The sequence below is a fragment of the Telopea speciosissima genome, chromosome 5 (genome assembly GCF_018873765.1).
Source record: "Telopea speciosissima isolate NSW1024214 ecotype Mountain lineage chromosome 5, Tspe_v1, whole genome shotgun sequence".
Classification (NCBI taxonomy): domain Eukaryota; kingdom Viridiplantae; phylum Streptophyta; class Magnoliopsida; order Proteales; family Proteaceae; genus Telopea; species Telopea speciosissima.
In genome coordinates, this window is record NC_057920.1 from 62,834,367 (window position 1) to 62,846,881 (window position 12,515).

Consider the following 12,515-nt stretch of genomic DNA (forward strand, 5'->3'; position numbering starts at 1 on the left):
GGGCTCAGGTATACGCCGTCTCAGCGACAGATTAGCTTTTCTTTTCCCATAAATAAATAAAAAATAATTAATAGAATAAGCACTTTTTCCCCTCTTTCTCCGTGGATGAACACATGGAGAAGTAGTTAGTTGACGAAGTCCTAATAAAGAAGCATAAAAAGGAAAAGCCCAATTAAGGTTAAGCTTCAATGACCAAACTTGGGTTTGACTGCCGCGTGTCCTCCTCCCTAAAGTACCAACAAGAAGTCTTCGTCTAGAAGATGACCATTCTGTTAATCATAAATGTAATTAGTTTACCTTAATTAAAATATAGAAATGATCAAATTGTGTTCATAACTATGATAAATGTAATTAATCATTTCTTTTTTTATTGGTAATCTGTAATTAATTAACTCGAAGATAGTGACGCATGTGATGTGAACTTGTGAAGTAATCTCCAAGAATATTGTTAAAATGTCACGGCGGCCCACAAATTCGAAAATATGAAGCGTGTTAGACTAAAAAGTGGATTGACAATGTTGACCATATCACCAATCAAGTTCCAGGGATCAGGGTTCTAGTAATCGAAATCTGGGTCTAGGTCAAATTTGGTATGATACCAAATTCAATTTTGAATTGATTTCGTGAGATAGTCAATAAATAGAATTTTGATCAACCTGAAATATTTTAAGAGTAAAAAGTCCTTTTGATTCTTCATTTTTTGAGAAAATTGGGAGAGGGTGGTGGTGGTAGTGATGGTGATGGTAGCAGTGGCGGGTGGTGGTGGTGAGACTATCTGGAGAAGAAGGAATGTGGTCTAATCATTTTAATATGAAATTACTGTTTTGCCCATCAAAATAATCATATGTTCATTAAAGAGCAAGAGTGAAATCAATTTTAATATCAAATTTGAAACAACTCAATAATTTCAAATTTTCTGTTTCACTAAAGTAAGGTGCAAAAATCAAAACAAACAATTTTTTCGAAATAAAATTCACTTCTTGAAATTGAAATAGAAATCATACCAAACTAGGCCTAAATCCACCTCAGCTGATTATGATTTCGATTCCATTTCAGATCTCTTTATTTGTTGTGAATCAGATTGATTTCTTGCTTTCAATCCACTTTTCAGTATCAGCCAAAGAATTGATTAGGCGTTCAATCGGGCCATGTTGAGCTATATTTTTTAAAATCCCAATCCAACCCTAGGTCCCTTTAACTCAACCCGAGGTTGGGTTAGAATGTAGCAGCTCAGGCCTGGCCCTACCCAACCCGGCTCTACTTGATCTTTTTTTTTTTGTTGTTGTCATTTTAGGGCTAGGCAAGGAGGAGCTAGCCATTTTTGTTTCTTTTCCTACCATAATGCGATATTATTATGTCTAATTTTATATTTTATATTTTATATATACAAAATTAGGGCAAGTCGGGCTCAACACGAGGCCTCAACCCAGGCTCAGCCAGCCCCTACCCTCGATCTTGGAAATCCAACCCTAGCCTAGCCTGCGGGTTGAAAAGCCCATCCCACGACATTTATTATAAAAAAGGGAAAAAGAGCACTGCCTGGTCGCAAAGCCCCTGCACCTAGAAATAGGTGGGCGAAAAATTATCACCCTGCCCCTTGTGAAATAAAAAATCTCATCCATGTTGATGCCCTTATGCACACTCTCATTGCCCCCCACTAGTGTAGGGGCTGCATGACCAGACCACAATCTCTTGCCCCAAAAAATTCTAAAAATACCTCAAGATTCGCTCCCTTCCCATTGACTCTCTCTCTCTCTCTCTCTCTCTCTCTCTCTCTCTCTCCATTCTCTCCCCTTTTTGGGCTCTGGCTCTGGATCCCCCTCTCCCTCTCCGACTTTCCCTCCTCCCTCTCTAGCTCCCTGATGAAGTTATAATATCGCTAGTCATTAATTTCCAATGGCTATATTTCCAACCCTTATATTTCAATCACTCTTTTCCAATGGCTAGGTCCCCTTCTCCTATATATATTTGTATTGTGAAGTACAGAAAAGAAAGAAGAGGAATTTAAATCCAATGTAATCTCTTGTGATGAGGGAGTCTCACTCTTGGGTAGAGTAAGTCCCCATATGAAATTGAGGTCCTTTTGTAGTTGAGTGAGAACTCAATTGACCTCAAAACTAAGTGGTTCACTTTGACTTTTGTTATTTTATAATTGATTTCTTATATATGATAATAATGTATATATTTTTAAATTGCATCAGTCCCCTTCTCCTCCTGCTTTGGCTTTCCCTCCCTCTCCCTCTCCCAGCTTTTCTTATCTACTTTTGTAATGCGTGAGAAGATACCAAGTAGCCATCATGCATTTGATGGAATCATAAACTAATGAAGGGACTCTTTGGAAATTCAAAGCAATTTTGAACTTCGTACAATGGATGGAAGAGGAGTCTTTTTCACTGTGAGTGAAGAGAAATTTTATCCATAAAAAAATCAGAATCCAAAGAATGAAGTAAAGGAAAAAAAATATGAGAAAATGTTTTCTGCATTGCCCAGACACATAGGGTGGGACAAAATGACCGCCCCCCCCCCCCCGGCGCCAATGACTGAATGACTGAATGACTGGTGCATCTCGCCCTATGTATCTGGGGCACAACCTATGCTCTCGTGCGCTCTTGGGCAGAGAACATCGCCCAAAAAAATATATAAGTAATAAATTGATAATTTTCGTGTTGAATTTGTTGAGGGGGATGTCTAGCTGACCAAAATTAACATCTTGTTGGTGCAAATGTGGTTTTGATTGATCATTGACAAAGATAGTCATGTGGATTGATGATTTCGAATACTAACAGTTAGGTATAATTGGGACCCATAGGTGGTTTGTTAAGCTAGATGGTCTACTATGTATAGTTTTTTTTCCATTGGTTTTCCAGGGTTTTTTTTATTTTGTTTTTTTTTTATTTTATTTATTTCATTTCTTAGATTTTTCATGTGAATCTCAAGTGGGTAAAGTTTGACTTAAGAATAGATGAGCATGTCCATCAACCGTGGATCCCAACTGAGTTCATATTGGGTGCAATGGAGAGAATTACATTTTTTTTAATCCAATTTTTAATTTTCTTTACTACGGATGATAGTATATGTTCCTGTTTCTTGGCAAAATTATGGTTTAACAAAGAAAAGGGTCACTATTGCATTTCTACAGCCTTCATTTTTGGAACAATCAAATCTAGATTTCTCCACTGCTTAAATTTGCCATGGAGTATGAGAACCATTCCTTATCAATCTCTTTATAGGTTTCATCAAAATCTGATCCCTAGTCACCCTTGAACATGAAATAGGATCCACACCAACATATCTTGAACTTAAAAAATTTAATAAAAGGGAGTATCTTAATAACACCCTCTATTGGTGTGTTTAGAATTTGACACCTGTATTTAATTGTCTATTTTTTTTTATTCTCAAAAGTATTTAATGTATAAATGATTTTTCTAAATAAATCCATCCAATTAGGTCAAAAATATTAATTTTTCAACTCATTTTCCAAAAGTCATAACTTTTCGTTAGGGTGGAGTTGCGGGACCCACAATACCTTTTCAAAAAGGACAACCCGTGCTCTACGGACTTTTTAATAATTTCATTTTTTGGATTGAGGTTTCAGATTCAAATTCGCACGTTTAAGGGATGTACGCAGCTTCCAAAGATTTGTTGCGATTTCAAGCTATCAGTTTCCTGTTTTATTTTTTTAATATTATATTATTTCAAGTTTTATATAGGTTTATTTTCCCTTTGTAATCCAACCTCCTTATATAAGGGTAGTTTTAGACAAAAGATAGACATCTTAAAAAGTTTATAACCTAATTGTTTTATGGGGAAAGTTTTTATACACGGCTGTGTAAGCCGTATATGTGAGAGGGTCTCTCACAAAGAGTTGGAAAAGTCATAAGTCCCCACCCATTAATTAATGCCTTGAAACTCTCACCCTCTCACATACACGGTTTACACGACCGTGTATGAAAACTTTCTCCTTGTTTTATTTTGCTCTTCTTTCTCGATGAAATTAGGGTTTTCTTTACCTTGAGGATTCAAGGTTCGAGAGATCTAACCCCCAAACTTCCTATTGCCTCAACATTTAATGTAGTTGTTTTAATGAAGGTAAAATATCATTTTTCATAGGAAGTGCACTAAATGGTGCATTGAGTGACTTTCAACTTTTTGCAAAACCCCCTTTTTTATTCCATTAAATAATTTTTTAGGATAGACCAAGGGACAACAAAGTAAGGTTAAGCATCTATCTTAGTCCTTTCTTCTTAATTAGGAGAAGAGAAAAAAGAAGAGCCATGTAAATTCCCCAAACTTAGATGTTTCCAATCATATCAAGGCCATTTGTTAGGTAATAATCTCCGCATGAAATACAAGAGATCATCTCCTAACTTTTTTTTTTCTATGGCATCAATGTGAAGTTCATGGAAGGAAACAGGAAAGTAGAAGATGGTGAACAAAAGGTTGAGTTTACCAAGACAAAATTATAATATTTAAATTTAATTTAAGGAAAAATGCATGCTGTCCTTGCACCTTGACATAGGGATGCACAAAATGACCATCGCACCCTCTAAAACCTCAGAAAATGATCTAGAGTGCGGCAATCATTTCACATGCCCATGTGTTAAGGCACAGGGCAGCGTGTCTGACGTGACTGGGTGGTAATCTTTCTTCCTTAATTTAAATATTAATAAACATAAAAAGTCATCTCATAAAGACATACATTTTTACACTTAAGTTGTTGTGCATACAATAGGATAAGAAATCATATTATTAGTTCTGTGACATAAAGTGCATCAATGCAAGTGGATATTCTTAATTTCCCCCTATATTTATTGTCCAGACACTAGTTTGGGACCGCTGCACATCTTCCCATTCAGGCAGGTTTTCCTCAAATATCTGTCAAATGAAGAAATCAGGACCCCAATTACAAGAAGAGAAATACCCCTTCTCTCTTCCACCATAATATTTTTTTTATTAATAAAATTATCATAAGCTACCCCAAGGGATCAGCTCAGTTGGTAAAAGATCAACTCCTCAAATAAGAGGTCATAAGTTCAAACCACCTTCGGGTCTATCCCCATTCCCTGTCCCTCCACCCCTCACCCCACACCCATTAAAACTCTCCAATTCCAAAAAAATAAAAAAATAAATAAATTTATCATAAGCTTCTTTTACCCAAAGTCAATGCTCACCTAGATGATAGGTTTTAGTATTATATGAACTTATTCAACTATCGCGAATATCCAAGGAATAGTTTGAATGGGCCAAATATCAATTTTATCTTTAAATTCAATCATTTATCCTTCTATGTAGGGATACCCTCTCTTGCATGTTCATACACTTTTTTTATGGTACCATCCTGCGGAAGATTTGGATTAGGCTTAGATTGTGTTTGGTATGCATTCTTAGAATAGATTCTAGGTCTAGAATACATTCTAAAATCTTATCTTTCTTTATTTTCTCGCTTCAGAGTGTGTTCTAGACATAGAATCTATTAATAGGTTTAGAATAGATTCTAGGTCTAGAATATTCTGCGAATCCATACCAAAAACAACCTTAAATTATTGAGCATGTAAGCAAGTTTAATCATCTAAATGATCACATGGCAAAACCAATATGTGGTCATGGAATAAAAAAATCACTAACATGACGATGACAAGTTGTAATATGGTCCGTTTCACAAAGGCTAAGAAAGAAAGAATTCTGATGTAACATGGCCAAGGTATTCGGATCAATAAGGCTCTGACAAAAAAAAATTTAAGAACTATGTTAATGCAGTGAGTATAGAGAGGTTGACAATAAAGATGGTGCAATGGAAGGAAGAATTGAAATATAGGGTTAGACTAGGGGTGTCAATTCTAGGCTCGGCCTGGCTAGTTCAGTTAAAGTCCAACCTGACATGTTTAGTAATTGGTCGTTCCCGGTGTGGGGTTCTAGCCTGTCGGGTGCCTGACCAGACTGTCCAATTATAAACCTGACCTTGTACGCCCGGTTAAAGCTCGATATAGCCCGCCCAATTAAAGCCCCACCTATTTGTTGGTTTTGAAATCTTGTGAATTTTCACCATTTTTCTGTACCATAATTTATTTAACTGTGTTAATTAATTAAAGTAAATGTCAGCAAGTTAGCATTAAAGTAACTTGAGGTCTGAAACGTTGTAAATACAAATTCCATTTTACCTTCTAACCCACCAACTTGCAAATTTGACATTAATCTGTTAAGGCATGGTTAAGGCCCAGTTCAGAGTTAAGCAGGCCCACAACCAGGTTAAGGCCTAATTATAACCCAAGCCCAACTGAGCCCATCCAAGCCTGGTCCGATTAGGTAAACGGATGGTCCTCACGAATCACGATGCAGGGTTTAGACTTGGTGAGACCTGGTTAGGTCCAACCGAGACCGACCAAACCCAACCGGTTGACACCCCTAGGTGAGACTGGACAAGGTGGGAAGGATTGTTGAAGAAGAGAAAATGGGTGAAGTATTGGAGAATGAGATAGAGGCGGTTGAAAGGGGTGGCAAGCAGGCATTGTCTCCGCTTGTCCAAAATGGTAACATGTCTCCAACGCTCTCTTTCGTGCTTGTATTTTCCAATGGATCTTTCTTGAAGATTTTGCCTAATGAAATGTGTAAGAGATGCAAGCGAATCAAAATAATGTTATTCATATTCTCTCCTAAGAATGGGATGAATGCATACTAAACATTACCTAAATATGCAATTTCAATCTCGACTAACTCATTTCAAAAACAAAGACCAACAAATGAGCTAAACAGATTTTTAAAAAGCCACTTTGGAAGATCAATCCTCATCCCAAGTTTACTCTTTTCTCTTGGAAGGTCTTGTTGCAACTAGAATCCTACTGGCCGATTTTTGAAATTTGACGCAAAATGCCCTTTCTACATTAGGGTTTTAGTAATCGGTATCAAGATCGGTATTGGTCTCTGTCAATACTAATCTGGATCAACCCTATCAATCTGGATTAGACAGATTTACCCATGTTTTCTTAAATAAAAAATAGATTTTTTTTACCTTTAGTTTATACCAATCCACCAAGACTGGATTGACCAGGAATCGATATCGGTCTCTATTGATACTGATTCCTCAAACTGTGTTGTGCATTCAAGAATCTAAAATAGCTTGTTACCTATTCGTCTCATGCAGTTTTAATGAACGAATATGGGCAGCGGGCATATAAACTGAATATCTTACAACACAATCTATGTTATGTGCCTAATGGGGCTTACTCTAGTGTATGGGTGCTAGCTTGGGCCAGCCTAGTATGAGATAGGTTAAAGGGCTTGATTTAACGCGTTTCATCGGCTCTGGAGCTTTTGGCATATCGGTCAAGTACCTAACATTAGGTATTAGAGCTAGTTACCACGTCATGGGTTCAAGTCACGAAAAGGACTGCCTAGGAGAGGGCTATCTGGAGTAGAGTGAAAGCAGTCAAGAAAGTGCTATCTATCGTCAGGCAAAAACCTTGGAGCAGAGTAGAGCCACTTGGAAAAGGCTACCTACCATCAGAGTGAAAGCTGCATAGAGTGAGAGCCACCGAGGATGAAGGTTGCGGAAGCGTGGTAGTTTATTATGTGTCTAATGGGGCTTGCTCTAGTGTATAGGCGCTAGATTGGGTCAGCCTAGTATGAGATAGGTTAAAGGGTTTGATTTAACGTGTTCCATCAGCTTTGGAGCTTTTGACGTATCGATCAAGTACCTAGCAGTCTATATCCCATCTCTTCTATAATTTCATGTTCAACTCTCCATTAGATACTTCTTCCTAAAATTATCAAGGGTAGTTTCTAACACAACTGGCATGAGGCTAGTGTAGCCCTAGGAGATTTCGAGTCTAGCCCTAGGAGATTTCGAGTTTTGAGACTTTTGTTCCTCTATGATGTAGGGAAACTATGGAGGATAATCCCTAATGGTGTAAAATACAATGATAAATGGCATTATGGCCACAAAAGAAATTAGGCTTGGTCACTACAAAATTACCAAAATTCCCTTATAGGGCAATGATGTATGAGATATGCTAAAAACTTTGTGAAAATAAAATTTTATGCTTGAAACATGTTTGTGAGGGCTAAAACATGAGAAATCAATGGCCAAACCCCTCCTTGAGCCTTGAACAAAATTTGGCCACAAAATGCCAAAGCACCCCTAGAGTGTAAAATGGTAAAAATGCTAAGACATGCATTTTGGAATCATTGCAATTTTTGAAAATGATGTTAAACACCTTGGTATGGAAAAATATGAAAATTTGATATGATGGAAAATCATTTTGGGCTTGCACCTGGTGAAATGATCGAAATGTCCTCAAAGGGTAAAAATGCCTTTTATACATGAATATGTCATGGAATAAGGTTCTCACCCCTTTGAGGGGTTTTTAGTTTTGATCTACAGTCCTTATTGTAACACTTCATTTTACTCTTTACATATCAATACATTGCTGACCTTAAGCAAAACAAAATGTGAGGCAATGAAAATGCATGCATGTGGAAAATTTCCAAAATCATTTGAAATAGCATGGAATGCATAAAAAATATTTTTTATGATTTGTTTGGGGTTTTATCATGTTTTTTTTTTTGGATTTTTACTTATGAAATTACCAATATGCCCTTTAAGTGAAAGAATGCAACCTTTGGCATCTGTCCATTGCTTGTTTTGGTGTGGCCTAGAAACAGATTGATTCACTTCACTGTATGGTTTTATGCTGGATGAGGAAGAGCAGTGGTATAAATCTAAAAGTCCCTTGGTTGGCTGATTTGGTTTTGGTAGCCTCTAACATTTGGTGGGAAAGAAATAGGAGGTGGCAGGAAAATAAATTCAAATATGAAGCTCATCTCTTCTTCGCTTATTACTAAAAGGGTTCTCCAGGAGTCCAAGTTCAATTTAAAAGGTGTTATCAACTCACTATAAGAAAAAGGATTTTTCACGACATTTTTAGACGGGCCTTAGTGGCGTTTTCTAGTAAACGCAGTCATATAGGAACATTCGACGGCGTTTATGAACAAACGTCGGTATATAAAGTATAATAAGTAGATATCGTGGCGTTTATATGTAATTGCCGCTACAAGTACATCTTTGGGGGCGTTTGGTTTAAACTGCCGGGGTATGTAACGACACAACGGCATTTATTTTGTAATCGCCACAGTAGCATACATCTTTAGGGGCATTTGTTTTGAATTGTCGGGGTATGTAAAAATACAACGGCGTTTATTTGTAAACGCCGTAGTATCATACATCGTTGGGGGCGTTTACTTGTAAACGCCGTAGTATCATACTATATTCATTTAGGGCGTTTAGGAAAAAATGCCGTTATATGAGGAGTTTCACTTCCAAGCTCTATTCATTTCCCGCCTCTTGCCGCGCCCTAATGATATCCTCTCTAAACTCTCAAATCACAATCCCTCAAATCTCTCTCAATCTCTTGCATTCTCCCTCAAATCTCTCTCAATCTCTCACCGTCCCTCTTCTCTCACTGTCCCACTTCTACTTTTCTTGTGCTTTTTTGTTACCCTCTGTTCTTTGGTTTCCTTCTTCTTAATCAGGATCTCTTTTTTGCCCCAACCTGATCAATCGATTTCTTCTTAATCTGGGTTTCCTTCTTCTTCTTAGTCTGCGTCATCGGCCTAATCGAGAGTTGGGTTTTTAACCATGCTCGCTGATTGCGTTTTTCTCATGTTTATGCCTCTCTCCTTTCTAGATTTCTAGATTTTTGTCTTGTCTTCTCTGCTTGAGGTTACTTTTCTCCTGGTGGTCGGAAGACAAAGGTGCCTCTTTACCTACAATATTTTGGTTTCGTCTTCTCTGCGTTAGGGTTTAGAATAAATTTGGTAGGGGCTTGTTGAGAAATGGGGTTTTCTATTGGACTGTTTACATGAGCAGATCTATAGTTGAAACGAGATGGGCAGAGAGAAAACAGAATATTGGTCATCATCGGGAGCAGATCTACCGCTTCGTAAGTAGAAGTGAGAGACAAAGAGCCCAAGGAAGAAAAGAAGGTAGTTTTTGGAAAAGCAGAATGTTGAGGAAGAAGATCGATCTAATAATCTTCTTCTAAGATGGCTTCTCTTTCTTCTTATGAAAGATGGTTAGCTCTCAAGCACGGGCACATATTTGGTTTGTTATAAACATCTCCCTCTCTGTCTAAGTTATTGATTATATAATTAGGTTTCATTGTTAGTGATGAATTTCGGTGATAGGCATGAAATCAGGATTGAATGGATGGTTTGCTCAACTATTCCATTGATTTCGTTTGAATCATTCTTGTTGGAAACATACCGTGACGATGCGACTAAAGAATAGCTAATACAAATTTGTATATAGGTTGGACCTATCTTATGGTACAGGACAGTATCTCTCTCTCCCCTCCCCCTACTACCTTTTCCTTTTCTGTATTTGTTTTGGTTAAAAAAGAGGGAATATTTCTGTATATCCATATTGGAAGTAAACTCCTTTTGGGGGTGTTAAGATTTGACCTTACATTTAACTTGGAGGCCTGGATTGGTTATAAATGCCAATTGTGCAGTAGAGGTACTATGCCAATATTAAAACAAACTCATATATATCCGAAAGCCCTCTATGTTCAATCACCACATGTATCTCCATATATAAGAAAACAGTTCACTTTCAAGCAAAATAGTGGGCACCCATTTTAACTTCAAGATTGTTGCTTTGGAAACTGTTGTGAACCCTTATGATTAAGCATGAGAGAAATATTCTGATGAAACTATTTGTACTGGTTTTATGCACAAGATATTAACTCTAAACTGAATGAATCAATGTTCTCTTTCCTGAAACTGTGTGTTAGCCATCTGTATTCAATTCCTATTTTAGCTTACTTTAGGGAGTATTCTAATTGATTGTTGAATGTAAATTGATTTGATTGATGTGACACGAATTCTCTTTTGTAAGAAAACAATGGTATGCCATCATATATTATATGAGCAGTTGCATCACTTTCTACTTTCTAATGAAACTATAAACTGCTCGACTTTCCACTCTGCCATGAACTGGATGAATTTCAAGTTGGCAGTCCTCTAGGTCCATAGGATATATTTTACATTGTTATAAATGTTTGCATGGGCCTCGTTTCAGTTCCTCATTTGCTTTGTTTATTCCAGATTAGTTATTGATAGAGAAACGAGAAAATCAAAAGGTTATGGGATCTTTGAGTACAAATCTGAAGAGATAGCTCTTAGTGCTCGTCGCAATCTTCAAGGCTATGAGATCAATGGCCACTAGATATGGGTTGATTTTTTCGGAAAATGATAAAAGTGCTAACAGAAACCATGATCGGATCATTAAGCTAAATAGAAGCATGTTGAGGAAATTATCTATTTTCCTTATTGTTGTTTAATGATGGCATTTCACCTAATGAGCTTTAAAAACTTGTGTCCATGAAATGTTGAACTTCCTGCATGCCCATTTTGAAAATCATCTGCCAACTTGGCAGCCTATTCTGTTATTAGGTTTATAACATGGAAAAAGAGCACTTGTGAACTTCTAATTTAATTATGTATTTATGTATTCATGTGAGAAAGCTTTTACTCATTGTAATATATGTATAGGTGTTATTTTCTTCTACAGCTCAATAGCAGATGAACATTTCATTTAATTTAATGTTAATCTCTCTCTCTCTCTCTCTCCCTCTCTGTCTAGAAGGATTAAATTATTTACAACCCTTTGCTGCTTCTATGAGGTAATGCGCTTCTACTAATTTCTCATTAATGACAAAAAAGCGTTCCCTCACCCAACAGATGCAAACCTTCCTCTCTCTCCCCTCCACCTCTGAACCGTCGTCCATCCACAGTGCTGACCTCTAGGAATGGACACCTCCCATCGACACACTGCATGCAACATGTGTATATCTTCCATCTCCCAACCCTCTCTCCTACATACTGCCCTTTCTTGCTGCTCCAGGAATCAGGCGGGGGTTGCAAAAGCGATTCAAGTTTGGTACAAATAGGATTGAGGCTACATACAGCCATTTCTTCCTCTCTGCAATTTTTGTTTGTTTGATGAATTTCTAATTACTGCTTATTCCTTTGTTTCTATTGTTCCTTTCCCTTTCTCGAATGTCCTTCTCTCATTTCCCTGGCTTCAGAGATACATCCCTCCATTGGCTTCTTACATTGTAGAACAGAGAAGAATACACAGTTATCTCTTCTTGGAATCAGGTGTTGTTCTACATCCCTAATTATCTAACTAATTTTTTTTTTTTTAACATTTTTTGTGTGTGCTATCGTTTCTATGCGTGGAAATCTCCTATATTTGAATTAATGGAGATGTAATCGTCACGTGAACCGTTAAATTATTATTTTTTCCTTCTTTTATCCATTTTTTCCCTGCGTCTTTTTGAGGTTGGATAGGGTTTTGTTGGCTATATGTGGATAAGTGTCTCATCCCATTGAACATATGCTTTTGATTTTCAATGGAACTCATAACAATCGTGATTTCTATTTATGAGATCGACAAATTTCTTCAATATATAATCTTTATCATCTATTTTTCATTTGGATCTCATGTGGTTGAATTT